The sequence below is a fragment of the Phocoena sinus genome, chromosome 2 (genome assembly GCF_008692025.1).
Source record: "Phocoena sinus isolate mPhoSin1 chromosome 2, mPhoSin1.pri, whole genome shotgun sequence".
Taxonomy (NCBI): Eukaryota; Metazoa; Chordata; class Mammalia; order Artiodactyla; family Phocoenidae; genus Phocoena; species Phocoena sinus.
This window is the reverse complement of record NC_045764.1, coordinates 76640634-76657634: the sequence shown is the minus strand read 5'-3', so window position 1 is coordinate 76657634 and position 17001 is coordinate 76640634. Positions and strand designations below refer to the sequence as shown.

General features: G+C 40.4%; 2 protein-coding genes across 4 annotated transcripts in view; one reads left to right on the top strand and one right to left on the bottom strand.

The window, feature by feature from the left end:
* The window catches only part of ALDH1A2 (aldehyde dehydrogenase 1 family member A2), a 204009-nt gene extending 189080 nt beyond the window's left edge, over positions 1–14929 (bottom strand). For both annotated transcript variants that reach the window (XM_032624455.1, XM_032624457.1), the window contains exon 1: positions 14873–14929. The gene's annotated coding sequence lies outside the window, so the exon portion shown is untranslated. The remainder of the gene's footprint in view (positions 1–14872) is intronic.
* Positions 1–17001, top strand: part of AQP9 (aquaporin 9) — a 43102-nt gene that overhangs the window by 3102 nt on the left and 22999 nt on the right. The gene's annotated exons all lie outside the window — the stretch shown is intronic.

The window sequence follows — 17001 nt, the reverse complement described above, 5'->3', positions numbered from 1 at the left end:
TCTTCACCGCGGTGCGCGGGCCTCTCACTATCGCAGCCTCTCTTGTTGCAGAGCACAGGCTCCAGACGCGCAGGCTCAGTAATTGTGGTTCACAGGTCCAGTTGCTAGGCAGCTTGTGGGATCTTCCCAGACCAGGGCTCGAACCTGTGTCTCCTGCATTGGCAGGCAGATTCTCAACCACTGTGCCACCAGGGAAGCCCTGGTAGACATTCTTGATTTGAGAAAGGAAACTCCTGTGTGTTCCTCATTTACTAAAACTCTCATTAGGAAAGATTGTTGAATTTTAAAAAAAAAATACCTTTCTACATCTATTAAAATAAGCACAAGGGCTTCTTATCTGTTGATAAAGAAAATTACATTGATAAATATTTCTGGGTTAAATCATCATTACATTCCTGAGATTAATTCCCACCTACTCATGCAGCATTCAGTTTGCAATGTCTTATTAAGGATCTGAACTATAATTTCATTTATTATGTTGCCCTTGTCTAGTTTTACTACCAAAGTTATATTAGCTTCATGAAATGTTTTGGAATTTTCCCCTCTTTTTATGTTTTCTGGAACATTTTGTATAAAATGAGGATTATGTTTCTTAAAGATTACTTAGCATGTGAACTGAAAAAGGGAGAAGGAGAGAGAAAAAGAGAGAGAGATGTGTGAGAGAAGGCTTCTCTAAAGCTATGTCTCATTTAGATTTTCTATTCTTAATTCCATTTTGGCAATTTATTTTTTTCCTAGGGAACTGTACACTTCATTTCTGTTTTCAAATGTAGTTTTTCAAAATTGTTAATACTTTCAAAATTAACATAGTGAAAGCAGTAATTTTGAGATGATTTTTCATAGTATTTGCTTACAGCTTTTAAAAATCTCTTCTGTACCTGTGGTGATGCCCTTTCTTTAATTTTTAATGTGGTTTCTTTGTTTTCCACTTAGTAGTTTCTGCTTTGACCTTTCTTACATTCTCCCATTGAGTTGATCAGATTTGTTTCTCCCTTTTCTCCTCTGCTTACACTTTCTATTCTTTAAGTACTTATCCTTACATTTAAAAATGTTATTATTGCATTCACAAACTTTAAAGTGAATTAATCTCTTTGCTTCTGAACAACACAAAAACTTTTTAAAAGCCTCATTGTAATCAACCACTCCATCTTATGCCATTGTTATCTAATATTCTATTCTCATTATTCTTAATATTATTGTTTTTAAGAGTGAATACTTATTTAAATTTACTATCATTTACCAGTTTACCTGCTAATCATTACTGCATCCATTCATTACTTTCTTTCAGGTGCAATTTTCTTTGTGCAATAAAATAAACTTTCTTAAGGAAATTTTTCAGGAAGGGTGTGTTAGGGATAAACTTTCTCAGTCTTTGTTTGCCTATGTCTTTATTTCATTCTCAAGGTTCAGTGATAAATTAGTTGATAAACTTTAGGTTGATGATTGGTTTTGTTTATCATTTTGCAGGTACCATCCCAATGTCTTTATTATTGCTATTGACAAGTCTGTTACTGGTCTAATTTTTGTCCTTAATAACCTGCATTTCTCTGCCTACTATTACAAGTTTCTTCTTTTTCCTGAAACTTCACTATACTATGACTAGGAATGAATCTTTGTAGTGCTCAGGATTCACTGTTCATCTTCAATGTAAAGATTTGCAATTTTCACCAATTCTAGAAAATTCTCAGCTTATCACCTTTCCTCTTCTCCAGACTATTTTCTCCTTTTAGAATTCCTATTATATTTGTATATATGCTTGACCCTCTCACTTTTTCCTATATGTCTCTTAACCATTCTTTCATAAATCTATCTCAACCTCTCTATGATGAATTTTCTGTAGTGTTCTTAAATCTGTCTTCTGATTCACTAATTTCCTATTCAGTTATATCTAGTCTTCTGTTTAATACCTTCATTAAGTCTTCAGTTTCATTAATATGTTTTCATTTCTAGAAGTTCTATTTGGTTCTTTTACTTAATTACTTTTCTTTTCCCTCCTTGTGTGTTTATTTTTAATCTGTTTAACTTACTAAAGCCTAACATATTTACAGTATTTTATATTTTATTTCCATCATCTCAAGTTCTGGAGTTGCTAATCATCTTGCTTATTTTATCCACTGTCTCATTCACAAAGGATCATTTCCTTTAGTGTTTTGTAAATTTGTATTGTAAGCTCTTCAGGAAGGTTTATTATTCAGTGTGGGAAATCTGTACGGCCTGAACCTGTGAAGTTGCTCTTCCAGAACAGGTTTGCATTTGCTTTTGCTAGGGTGTCCAGGTATATCACCAACCAGAAATGATTACTGTGAGGTGGAAAACTGACAAAAAAGAAGACTGATGAATGTGGGTATGGTGGTGAAGAGCACTCACTCTAGAGAACAGCTCTCTGCTCCCTTTCTCCCACATGGGATGTGTGACCATGAATGACTAGGAAACCCCATGCTTTCTCTAAATGAGGCTGATCCTCTTCAAGTCCTGAGACCCTGAGTCAGTATCAGCTGAAGAAGGATTTTCCTGTGGGCTTCCCCTTATCATCAGTGAACATGAAGGGCCAGACTAACTTGGGAAATTTCAGAGTTCCAAAGAACCTGGGGAGAAACGTCTGTTCTGAGTCACTGATCTAAGGGCTGCAGACTCATGAAGCCAAATCTGATTCTGCCAAACAAAACTGTGCTTGTGATCCCTCAGTTTTAATTTTGACCCAGAAAACTTGCTATTTTCATTACTTTCAAAGGGGAAGTATTTTTGTTTTTTACTTTCCAGAAGTGGAGCTGCTTAGTTTTTCTTTAATGACAAAGTTTTCTACAACATGTTCTCATTACTTGACAAGAAAAGAGAACATGGGATGAGAGCAGAAGCTGGCTCCTCCTTACTCATCAGCCTTGTGATGGAGATATGGCATAAAGTGAGGTCTTTGAGGAAGGAAAGCCTCACAGAAGTGAGACAACCCATACAATACATCAAGATGCTGAAAGAGCCCAGCAGTGACTCCATGCATCTAGTGGGCACCTTATTTCACATCTGAGGTAGGATTGCTACGTTCACTGACCCTGGAAAGCAAAGCAAATGCTTTAAAAGAAAATATGCCAGCAAAATATGCACCGCCCCCCCTCAGCCATCTTGATAGATTGGCTGATATGATCTAAGGTACAGGTCTGGGATGGTCAGCGAAGACCAAAAAGGACCCAAGGGCTTAGTCCCTCTCGTCCTAGAATTGGCCCACATGGCTTAGACTCTGTGTAAAACTTTCTTAGCAGGAAACCTCCCCTCAAAACCTATGCCTTGGGCTTCCCTGGTGGCACAGTGGTTGAGAGTCCACCTGCCGATGCAGGCGACACAGGTTCGTGCCCCGGTCCGGGAAGATCCCACATGCCACGGAGCGGCTAGACCCGTGAGCCATGGCTGCTGAGCCTGCGCATCCGGAGCCTGTGCTCCGCAATGGGAGAGGCCACACAATGAGAGGCCCGCATACCAAAAAAACAAAAAACAAAAAAACCTATGTGTCTATCAACAGGTAATTGGTTAAAGAAATTGGGGTGCATTGCTGCAATGGACTCTTATGCAGCCATTAAAGATAATGGGGTCAACCTTTAAATGCTAATATAGAAAGACTCGCTAAGCTTTTAAAGTGAAAAAGCAGGCAGAAAATGGTATGTATAAAAACTCCCATTTGTATAAACACACACACATATACACACGTTTAACAGAATACACCAGAAAGTATTGATATTAGTCACCTATTGAGGATAAAATATGAAATCTGGGGTGGGAAGGACACAGATTCTTGTTTTTTTAATATTTACTTATTTATTTATTTTGGCTGTGCTGTGTCTTAGTTGCAGCACGTGGGATCTTTGTTGCAGCATGCAGGATCTTTAGTTGCGGCATGTGGGATTTTTAGTTGTGGCATGTGTACTCTTAGTTGCGGCATGCATGTGGGATCTAGTTCCCAGACCAGGGATCAAACCCAGGCACCCTGCATTGGGAGCATGGAGTCTTACCCACTAGACCACCAGGGAAGCCCCACGAATTCTTATATTTTATCATATACCCTTTGTAACTGAAAATTTTTTAATGTTCATGTATATTTTCTTCACCTCTCTGCTCCCACAAAAGAGCTCACTCAGCAGAATTTATCCCTTCCAAGTGATTTAGGGAGACGCTCAAACTGTGTTCTGAAGAACACTAGTTCTGTGAAATGCAAACAAGAACTACATGAAAGAAAATATGCCGTCCTTCCCAGATATGCTTTGGAAACACTGGGTTAAACCAAACCAAGTAGTTTTCTTTTCTTTTCTTTTTTTTTTTTTTTTTTTTTTTTTTGCGGTACGCGGGCCTCTCACTGTTGTGGCCTCTCCCATTGCGGAGCACAGGCTCCGGACGCACAGCCTCAGTGGCCATGGCTCATGGGTCCAGCCGCTCCGTGGCATGTGGGATCTTCCCAGACCGGGGCACGAACCCGTGTCCCCTGCATCGGCAGGCGGACTCTCAACCACTGCGCCACCAGGGAAGCCCTAAGTAGTTATTCTTAACTGTAGGAGTTATCAGAGCCTTTAATCTTCACTGTAAATTTCTAAGAGGGGACTAGAATATACCGTTGTCCCCAGACTTACTTGACCACAAACCACTTTTTTTGAGGAGCACCTCACAGAACTGATAAACTGTGGAACACACTTTGGGAACTGCAAGCCCTGGAATGAACCTAAGAAACAAATCAGTGCCCAAAACTCCTCCATCTTCAGTGATCTTCCAGATTGAGGGTGACCTGAGGTATACTTGACTTTGTTGGGCCACTCTGAATAAAGAGAGAATTGTCCTCAGCAACCCCCCATCCACACCCAGCACACTCAGCCCCATGGTTATCCTGATATGAACACACACACCTTAATCAATAATTAGTTTCTTATTCTGGCCCTGGGATCATGATCAAGCTCTTGTCCAGGCTAACATTATTTGGGATGAGCTGAGGGAGGAGTGAATGCCTGGTGTAGATCAGAAAAGGAGAGCACTATTCTTTTCAGCCTAGTGGAAATAGTGGAGTTTAGTCATCTCTCATTTCTGAGGTCTGTGTTGGTTCTTGGTACTCTTTTCTATTTGGAGACCTATAAAATTGGCCATTTGCCCATTCACCTGTTTCTCAAATCTCAGATTTCTCTCTTTTGATGAACCTGCCTTAATATCATCTCTTTTGAAGTACAGCTGGTTCTTGAGAGGTCACTGATTACATTCTGATATTATCTCAGGCTACATGCCACCCAATACTTTATTTTTAACTGGAATGTCCAGATTTCAGTCTTGGTTCTTTGTGACCATTTTTGTTATGACTGAGAAAGTTTTATTTTCCAGTTGGAAAACTAACTGACTGGAAAGCCGTGCCTGAAGAGGCATTCTGTCCTAATAAACAAACCAAGCAGCCCCACCAAGGTAGCAGAAGTTGTCTCAGGAGAAACACAGGACTGGGAATCAGAGAACCTGGCTCCCGACTCAGATTCTGCCACTTATTAGCTATAGGATTTTTTGCTAAGTCATCCAGTCTTTCACTTTTTAAATGAGGATTAAGTGTTGGGAGGAATAACGGAAGTAATAGAAGTGAGCATGTTTGGCCCACAGTATACATGCTGTAAATGTTTGCTCATTCATCCACCCAGCGGCCAAAATTATGTGCAATCAAACCTGGGCTTTATCACATACTGCCAGTGTGTATGTGAGGAATTCTCTTGACCTCTGAACCTCCCTAAGCTTTGTTTCCTGATATGTAAAGTGGAGACAGTTAAGAGGACCTAACTCATAGGGTCTTTGTGAGGATTAATGGGCTAATGTATGCTATTATACTCAATAAGTAGTATTTGTTATTGTTGTTCTTGTTGTTACTACTATCATTACATGTTCCAATGGACACAGTTACATAAACTAAATAGGTATATACAGACAGATGGAGTAGGAGGTGGGACTTCTGGTAACATATACCTACAGCATGGGCCAGAGGGACAAGGTTTGCAGAGACCAGTGTACTGACAGGTTGGGATTTGTTCTTCCTCTCCAATTACAAAAGACACAACGCTTACAGGAAGAGGAGAGCCTGTGGCAGGCCCCAAAATGACTTTCTTCTCAAGAATAGGACTGTGTTTTCAGTCTCCCTGTTACTACCTCCCTAGATAAAGCTTTGCCCATAGTTATTCCTTCACTTGAAGGTAGCCAACAATCCTTCCTCCAGGAAGTTGGAGGCTGTCCTGCATCTCAGCCCAGGTAGGTTATCCCCATGGTATCTGTGGGGCCAGGAAGTCACTGGCCCCAAAATCTCAATGGGTTTCTCTTTCTAGGACTTAAGATTGTACTCAATAGCCCCAAAGCTTATTGAGACCAGTCAGGTAAGATATCTGAGTGACATGGGCATGGTGGAGTTAGGGAGGAAGTGGACAGTGTATGCCATGTCCTGGGGGGGCAGCTGCCACCCAGACCGTCTCCACTGTGGCTAAGTGGGAATGGGGTAAGGCTTTATCAGATATTCCAGTTTTTCAAGAATGGTCAGTAATCCAGAGTTCTACGTGTAATTTTTCTATTTTTTTTAGCAAATTTATGTATTTTTTTTGGCTGTGTTGGGTCTTTGCTGCTGCGCGCGGGCTTTCTCTAGTCGTGGCAAGCAGGGGCTACTCTTCGCTGCAGTGCGCGGGCTTCTCATTGCAGCGGCTTCTCTTGTTGTGGAGCATGGGCTCTAGACACATGGGCTTCAGTAGTTGTGACTCATGGGCTCTAGAGCACAGGCTCAGTAGTTGTGGCGCACGGGCTTAGTTGCTCCACAGCATGTGGGATCTTCCCGGACTAGGGCTCGAACCTGTGTCTCCTGCATTGGCAGGCAGATTCTTAACCACTGCGCCACCAGGGAAGCACAATTTTTCTATTTTTAAATACTGGTAACAATTCTAAAATTATAAAAAATCACCATGTGGGGCAAACAAAACACATCTTTGAGTCAATCCTACTCATAGGCTGTCTTTAGCCATGGACCACCAGTTTGTGACTCTGCCCTGAAGGTGTCCTTAACCACATTCTACAAAGACAAAATATTCTCACCACAAAAGCGCAAATGGAGAGATTGTGAGGGCTACTGTCCAAGATCATCTGTTTACAGGGGCCCTGGCTATTAGAAATCTAAGTCCTACATGCAAGATTGTGGTCCTTTCCTTTTCCCATCCTACCCCCTGGTAAAACTGGTTGAGGCAATAGGGTGAAAACAGTTTTATTTCTGGCAATATCAGAAGATAAATCTTGATCTTATATTATCGTAGTCAAGTTCCTCATGAGGCCAATCTGTTATACACTCGTGATATATTAATACATCTTGGACTTAATAGTATTGTCAGGTGGCTCAATAATTTTGGGTATTAATCAAGTAATTCAAGAATTTGGGGAGACTTAAATGTCAAAATTTCCATCACCTAGTTAGTAAGGCTGAATTATGAAACCACATCCCCATGCACACTTTCCCTAGGCATAAATACTTAAACCATCCACGAATAACAGGATTATAACACAGGGAATCACTTCATACTGTTCTTGTGATTCTTACCAGTTCCCAGCTCCTACCTCTCCTACTGGTCTGTGAACTTTGAAGGCCCTGTGTCTGTTTTTTTGCATCCCTATGACACCAGGCACTGTGCATGGCACTTAGAATTTTTCATTGTACATGAACAGGGAGAAATGGATGAAGAAAAGTGAATGCCAATTCCCAGTGAGAGGTATTTGTAGATTTGGAGATCTTCATTTCCCACAATTTGATTTTTTGAAAGGCTTCTGAAGTACAAATCTGGACAAATGACTTATTTGGCTCAGGTACACTTGAGGGCTGTTTACGTAAGTGAAGGAACATGAACTTTGGACGGAAATGTTAATTTTAGGTTCAAAACGATCTTCTCACTAGCTATAGTCCTCAGGCAAATTACTTAATTTCTTTGACCTAAGTTTTCTTTAGATGAAAACAGCAGAGTTTTCCTCCCCCTTAGGTTACTATTGGGACTAAATGAGATTATTTATAACATATCTGTATCTATATATATATGTGGGTGGGTGTGTGTGTGTATACATATACATTCACCCACCTACACATAATACAACTCAGTTTATTTAAAATATAAATGTTGCCACAGATATGCCCTTTTAATGCTGACTTCTGTTTTATGAATATTTACATCATTTAATGACAAATTATCTACTGAAGAATACTTTTCATTCAAAATATATTCCTTACCCATTTCCAAGAAGACCTGCAGCAACATAAGGTAAATAGTCATACATGGTTCATGTCTTGGGTCACGTTGTTGCTGCCCAAATGGCACACAGCAAACATGACCCAAACTGACATTACTGGATTAAAGGAGGATATTGGCTTCCTAGATACATTTTTAAAAGAACAATAGTAAATAAACACTAGCCAGGTGTGCTTTGGAGATACTGGAGCAGTTTAGAATGGCCACCTGGGTTAGTTCTTTGGCTCTTTTTCAGTAAAATGTACTAACGGGGCACTTGGGGTGGAGAGGAAGAGGTGGAATTGGTTGACTTCTTGAGTCTTGGTGTTGTGAATAGGTTGAATGCTAAATAAGTGCCCTAAATTTTGGCCAGCTCCACAAGAAATCCACATGGCTCATGGGTGTGGTTTGTAAGTGTAGAAAAGGCCCACCCCACCTTCTCTCAGCCCACTGACTCCCTGGAGTAGCAGGTTTTGTCAGCATTAGGGGGAGGAGTGTGATTTCTGCTGATGACTACAAGACTGGGAGACACTATAAGGAAAGAAAACGAGCAAAAGAGAACAAGAGAGGAAAAGGTTTAACTCTGCCTTCAGGTCTAGTTTTCCCCGGTGAGCACTTGGTCATCTAGTGGAAGTTGTCTCTGCAAAGGGAGCTAGAAATCAAGCAAACAGAAATCCATAAAAAAAGTTTTGCATAAACTAAAAAGTTGCACTTAATCACCAACATGTCTCTTTGATCTCTGAGAAAGGAAGGGAAATGGGACTGAAAATTTTTCTCTAGGTCATGGGAAGCTTTAGAGAAAAAGTACAAGCGTTGGGTACTTTTCTGAACTAGAGTGATCACATGTGTTGTCAGCAGAAAATCCACTTGTCCTGGCACAAAGAGCAGGTTCTACAAGGAGGCTTCCAACTGAGCTTCAACCTCAGTCTTTTTTCCTCAGACTGTATCTGGTCTGCAGGGAGGCCTTTTATACTGGGTGGATGGTAACAGATGGTTGCTGCCTGGGCTCTCCAAGTCCTTCAACATTCCCAGACAGCCTTTACTCTCAGTACGCAGATAGAAAAAATGGTGCCCCATCTCACTTCCTGTGGAAAACCCAGTGTCCTCCCTGAAAACTTCCATGAATTCTTGGGGGCATTGGTTGGTTCTGATGACCTTTTGCTCTGTCCAATACATCATGGTTAGGAGCACAGTCCTCTGACTAAGACCTGGGATCAAATCCTGGTTCTGTCTCCTTTATTTTTACTATGTAACATTGGGAAAATTGCTTGGCCTTTCCCAGCCTCAGTTTCCTCATCCATAAAATGGAGATAATAATACTTCCCCTTCAGGGTGATCATAAGTTAATGGGATAATGATGAAGTAATACAGGTAAAGCACTTAGCATGGAAGTTGGCACAAAGCACACACCAAATAGATGGTAGCTGGTATTTGTATTCCTTTACTCACATTACCCTAAACAGATGAGTAAAGATAGTTAACGTTTCATACAGCCTTTATTCCAAAGTCTATGACAACGTTTCCCAAGGAGCTCCTTTCGACTTTAAAATTTTTTCAGGAGCTTTATAGGATAGAAACTGTTCTTTTAGTATCCATTAATTCTGAAAATACTGAAACAGAAAGGTAGATACAAGGCATGTTAATTTTTTCCTTCTTTGGATAATGTTGATGTGCACAGGGAATCACAGACCTCTTGCGATAATTAGAAGGTTCCCAGGTGATCCCTGGCTCCAGGGTGCATGCATTTGCCAACATTTTGCTAAGTAATCCCTAACCTTCGCTAACTGCTTTTCTGAAAGGGCTCAGTTTTTACATACTCACTGAACAAATATTTTGAGTGCCTGTTTTGCACTCTGTTCTGTGCTCAGAACATCTTGGCTTTCACTTTAAAGGAGGTAGTATATGCAAAGGGGATTTGAGAAGGCTCAAATGAAATAAAATCTGTGGACTCATTATCCTCTCTCCTCATCTCCAGCATTTCATTGTGTCCATTAATCAGCCTGTCATAGGGTTCATGGCTCAGTTGGGAACTTCCCAGCAGTCCCAAGTGGTGTGTCTTAGAAATTATACCTCCCACTTTTTACATCTTACCCTCAAATTAACTTCTTCTCTTGAAAAGGCATTTTATGCAGGATTTTTTCCTGCTTGTTTAGATATTTTAATTTTTTTCATAAGTATTGTTTGAGCACGGAATACAAAGAAGCATGAGTGCCCTGGTGAACGTTACAGCCTTGGTGGGGTGCCACGAGGCAAGGTGAAATGAAATGACATTGTAAAGACATGGCACAATAAGCAGAAGAGAACTCTGAGGGCTTCAGTTGCCAGAGAAAGCCCTAGGGGAAAGGTAGCATTTTAGCTCAGGGTTAAGAATAGATCGGTTTTGATTGGGAAACATGCAGAAAAGATATTCTGCTGGAAGGTATAGCATGAGCAGGTGTGCAGAGGTGGAAATGAGTGTCATGAGCTCAAAGGACTCAAAGTGACTGGCTGATGCAGAGACCTATGCTGAAGAACCCTGGGCAGAAAGTAGCTGAGGATTATGAGGCAAAGCCCTGAGTACCAGGTTAAGGGGCAATTCGGTATGCTGGCAATTCCTGAGCAACGGGAGTGGGAGAGTATGTATGTTGTGCTTCATCTGGCATGGTCACTGAGTGGGGAGACACTGGAAGTGGGGACCCTGGTCAGGGGCCACAGAAGAAGACTCCAAAGATTTGGGAATGATTGACTATGGGTAGCCAAGAAGGAGAAGAGGAAGGAATACCAAAAGATTCCAGAATGTATGGCCTGGGTGACTGGGAATGACTGGGGGTAACTCACTCACCGATCAATCTTTTATAGGAGTTCTGCCTTTCAAATGTCTTTCTTCCTTTTCCACTAAAATTCTTTCTCCCACTCCTGCCATGCAAGGAACCTGATAACAACGGTATTTACCCCCTCCTCTTTTCTAGTGTTGCTTTACTACCAAAAGCACTAAAATCTTGCCATCTATGCAACGACCTATCTTTCAAGAGTAATCACAAATACGCAAAACACCTTGAAGTTCTCGTCAGTTTCTCACTTCCCCTCTCCCCCCAAAATTTTGATCTCATGTTTGGAATGAAATAGTAGCTATTTTTAATATCTGTCATAGATGTGTTTTCGCCCCATTTTTATTGCCAGGCAGTGCATTAGTGGTTAAGTTCACGAGTCCCTTTGTTTCAATTTATTCACCCTGAATTGGGGCTTTCCTTTTGAGTTTATACCAAAGGCAATAATATCCTGCATCTATTATTGTCCTTTGTTGTTTAAATAGTGCCTTCATTAAGGTTACCCCATTTGAACCTTCACTGAACAATCCTATGAAACAAGTCTGGCAGGTATTATTTTTTAATAAATGAGCAAGCTTAGGCTGAGAAGTAACATGTTCATTTACACAGACACCAAGTGTCATAACTGGAAATAACATGTAGGATCTGCTTATTTAATTACGTCCAGTATACTAGATGCTGTTGAAAGGCAAATAAGTTGATTACACATTCGTAAGCATCTTACAAAATTGGGAAAACCAGGCATTAATATGTGAACAGTTGAATTACATCCTGTGGTTAAGTGCTCCGCTAGATAGCAATACAAGCAAGGAGCAGAAGGTACATGATTAACTACCATGTCATAATGTGATGCACAAATAAGGAAGGACTGCCTACAAAACAGAAGACATTTACAAAGGATATATCTGATAAGGGGTTAATATCTCAAATATGCAAAGAACTCATATAACTCAACATCAAAGAAAGAAATGTGTATAGGACCTGAACATTTTTCCAAAGAAGACATACAGATGGTCAGCAGGCACATGAAAAGATGCTCAACAACACTAATCATCAAAGAAATGCAAATCAAAACCACAATGAGGTGTCACCACACACCTGTTAGAATGGCTATCATCAAAAAGACAACAAATAACAAGTGTTGGCAGGGATGTGGAGAAAAGGGAACTTTCATGCACTGTTGGTGGGAATGTAAATTGGTGCAGCCACTATAGAAAACAGGATGGAGGTTTCCCCCCAAATTAAAAATAAAACTACCACATGATCCAGCAATTCCATTCCTGGGTATTTATCCGAAGAAAATAAAAACACTAATTTGAAAAGTTATATGTATCCCTATGTTCACTGCAGCATTATTTACAATAGCCAAGATATGGAAGCAACCTAAGAGTCCATCAATAGAGCAATGGATAAAGAAGATGTGGTATGTATATACAATGGAATACTACTCAACCATAAAAAGAATGAAATCTTGCCATTTGTGACAATATGGATGGACCTCGAGGGTATTATGCTAGGTAAAATAAGTCAGAGAATCTAAAATCAAAATACATAAACAAATATAACAAACAGAAACAGACTCACAGATATAGAGAACAAACAGGTGGTTGCCAAACGGGAGGGCGGTGGAGGGATGAGTGAAATAGGTGAGGGAAATTAAGAGGTACAAACTTCCAGTTACAAAATGAGTCACAGGGATGAAAAGTACAGCATGGGGAACACAGTAATACTGTAATAAGTTTGTATGGTGACAGATGGTAACTAGACTTGTGGTGATCGTTTTGTAATGTATGAAAATAGTGAATCGTGTTTTAGGTCAATCATACTTTAATAAATAAATAAATATTTTTAAAGTTACTGGGGAGAAATAAGCCAAAATGTTTATAATGTCTGTTCATAGGTAAAGGCATTGTGATTGGGTTTTTTCTTTATATTTTTATATATTCCTCATATTCTCTATAAGGAGCCTACACAGGATTTTTGGTCTTAAATAATAAACATTTCTAAAAGCGTAAAAAAAATAAGGAAGGATTGTGTCCATTCCTGGGCTCCGTGCTTAAAAGGGGTGCTAACAACCTAGAGCTTATCCACGTGACACTCACTGGGAATCTGAGGAGCCCTAGGGATCAAAGGTGAAGGGAAAAACATCCAGCATAAAAGAACTCAGGGAGGACCTTTTGCTCCCTCTACTTAATGGAGTGCCTGGTATATAAAACAGGCTTCTTCTCTGAGGTCCCAAGAGTAAGCCAGGAGCTAACGAACAGAAGTTACGGGAAAAAAGGACTCCAACTTCATATAAGGAAGGACTCCCCAACCACTGGAACACCAAAAATATTTAGAACAAGCTACTTGATGTAGTAATGAGCTCCCTATTCCTAAAGGTAACCAACATGGGCCAAGTTAATGCCTATTAAAGATGTTGTGATTTGTGTGCTATTGAGTTCAGAACCAAAGCAGTGTTATGGCTGAGAGGTAGCATGATGCAGGGTTTAAGAACGCAGGCTCTGAAGGCTGTACAGTGCTCACCCTTGGAACTCAGCCAAGCCACACAGAGACCATTTGTAGATGTGCTGACCAACCCACCAGCTGAGGCATCAGCTGACAGCTGACATCAACCACTAGACATGTGACTGTGTGAGCCTTCAGATAATTCCAGTCTTTCAAGTTTTGAACCACCACATTTGACACCAAATGGAGCAGACGTAAGATGCTCTACCAAACCTTGCCCAAATGATAGATTCACAAGCAAAATAAATGTTACCATTTTAAACCACTAAGTTTGGGAGTAGTTAGTTTCGTAGCACTGAATAACCGGAACACAATGTTTATGTGATCTTCTGAATTGCCATTAATCTTCAAGGCCACCTACAGGTACTGAGTCAAGTAGAAGGAGATATTATCTGCAGAAAGGGGCTCAGGTGTCTTGGGCTAATGAGAGAAGAGAAGGCTTGATGAAACTATTGGGAGAATATGAATGAGAAATGAACGAAGACTTCTGGGGGCACAGTGAAGACTAGATCCATGGCTTTGTAATACCCTCCCTCCCCTACATGGTTTTGTGATTTTTTTTACCTACCTGGAGAAGGTAGGTGCTGGATTCTGACAAGAAGGTAGAAGAGACCTTGACGGTCTGTTGATGGCATGCATATGGATGGTGGACTTGGGAAACACAACACCCAAGGAAACAGAACAAAACAGGATAGACTAGCATATTGTTGCCTGTTGGCACGTAAAGGAATCTTAGAGATTGTTTTCTAGATAAGGAAATCAAGATCAGGCATCTGGAGAACAACTAAGTATTAATTGTTCAGTACAGACAGTACAAGTGAATTTCAGAGAAAAGAGGTTAGGTTTAGTGAGAAGAATATGAAAGGGTGATGGGTCCAAAAAAAGATTTCTAGATAGGGAGACCTGAAAAATTGAGACAGGTTGGCTCTTTCTGTGTCTAAGAAGGGGGAAAGTATGGCAGTTCTTCAAGGTTAGAGCACGGAATCATGCTGGAAATTCTATCAGTAATACCATAAACAACAGTTCTCTCATTTTTTTAAGGAAAAAAAATTACAGTGGGAAACCAGAGTGGGTGACCAATTCCCTAGCAATCAGACCATGATAACATTAGAATATCCCAGATATTCTATCCAGATCTGCTTCCCTGGTGCTGTGAACGCAGCTGGGATGAAGCAGGCAAGGAAAGATACTAGCAGGCAATTACCTGTCTTCCTCATTGATTTTCCGGCTGTATGAATGTATTTAAAAATTAAGAAGCAGTGATGTCAAGTTGGGCTGAAATCTTCTGAGTAACAATTTCTGACTAGGGTAACTTACCTTGTTCATTTCTCCATCTGCTCCTTTCCTGCAGTGCACAGCATCAGTTATCCTCTCTAGAAAAGAACAAAAAAGCAATTTCAACATCTAGGGTAGAAGAGGAGGGTATTAATCACAATGAAGTTTGACAGGACAGAAGCCTCTCCAGGTCCACTCAGGCCATTTAAAGCTTTTACGCCCCCTGTAGACTATCACAAGTGAACATCAGACCATAAAAGAGGGAAGAAGCTTATGTGGAAAGTAGTAGTAGCTCAGGACTGGCCAGTGTCTGCATGTGTCTCTTCTTACCCCCGGTTGTCTAATAAATCAGGTCATCTCAGCTGTCAGGAATGTTTTTTTCCTTTTTTCAGAAGATGCTACCAAAATGCCAGTTAGCTTGGAAGTTGTGCCAGGTGCATTTAATTGGCTATAAATTAAAAAGAAAGACTGTGGTTTTTGTTTTTTTTTTTACATCTTTATTAGAGTATAATTGCTTTACAATGGTGTGTTAGTTTCTGCTTTATAACAAAGTGAATCAGTTATACATATGTTCCCATATCTCTTCTTCCCGCTGGCATTTCCCTCCCTCCCACCCTCCCTATCCCACCCCTCCACGCAGTCACAAAGCACCGAGCTGATCTCCCTGTGCTATGCAGCTGCTTCCCACTAGCTATCTACCTTACGGTTAGTAGTGTATATATGTCCATGCCACTCTCTCGCTTTGTCACAGCTTACCCTTCCCCCTCCCCATATCCTCAAGTCCATTCTCTAGTAGGTCTGTGTCTTTATTATTCCTGTCTTACCCCTAGGTTCTTCATGATATTTTTTTCCTTAAATTCCATATATATGTGTTAGCATACGGTATTCTGACAGTTATTATAACAGATAGGGATCCTAGAAAAAAATAATGTCAAGCCTAGGTGAAATTGCTAGGCTGTGAAATGAACCCAAGGGATTTTTTTATTTTTGGAAAGGGAAAAGGGAACATGTTCCTGCTGCAACTTTATTAAGCTCTCAGTAGAGGGTCTGGAGTCTGTGATTAACGTCAAAGACAGCCCTGTGCATGTGATATGCAGCCCCTGTGCTCCCCTTGAGATGTCAAGTCCTACTTCTTCCTACTGTCTATCAGGTAGAGCTAAATCAATATATCTTAGAATCAGGGACTGGAGTGGATGTTAAAAGATCATCTAGGTAATTTCTCTGCCTTCAAGGAGGAGTAAACCAAAATCATTCTATATGTATTAAATGTCCATTGTTTGTAAATTGTATTTCTCTGAAGGACTCCACAAATGGGCCCCAAGGGAGCTATTTAGAATTAATTCATCACTATCAGGAAATGGCTTATGTGCAACTTCTCATATTTCAGGTTCAGACTTCCTTTCTCATTCTTTTGTAAAGGGACACAGGAGCTGGTTATTATCTTCCTGATAAAAAGTCTTCACATTCTTAATCTCTTGTTCCTTAAATACGTTTGTTTCTGAAACCTTTCTTCATATGCCCTTAAATAATATCCATTACTTGATGCTGAACCCTCCGTCCAGTTGGTTGCTCTTCTTTAGTTATAAAACCCAAAACAGAACCTGTATTCTACAAAAGTTGTGGCTACTTGACATCTAAGAGCAATGATCTAATGATCCTGCAGCCCAGAACTTATTCCTCCACGACCACACTGGCTCTTTCAACCACAGAGTGACAAAGGCTGATGGTGATTCGTTGTCCTGTTGTTTTCCTACCAAACTTGTATGTGACTGTTTCATCTTTCCCAATAACCCTCCCTCACCAAATGTTCCTTTCTTCCCCCCTTACTTCTTCCTGCCCTTCCTTCCTTCCTTCCTTCCTTCCTTTTGAGGTATAATTGACATACACCATTATATTAGTTTCAGTTTTACAACATAATGATTTGATATTTATATATATTATGAAATGATTACTTGGTTTATAAATTCATACAACATTTTAACACTGTGCAGACTTAACAAGACTCATCCATAAGCCAGATGTAGCCTTGGGACCATCATTTTGCTACCTGTGCACAGCTGGAAGATTATCATTTCATTTGCATGAGGCCTGTGGCAGTCCAAGCCATGAGTGTGCTTGAAAAATGCTTCTTGTTACTCTGACTTTCCATTGTCTTTGATAGTGGCCATCTT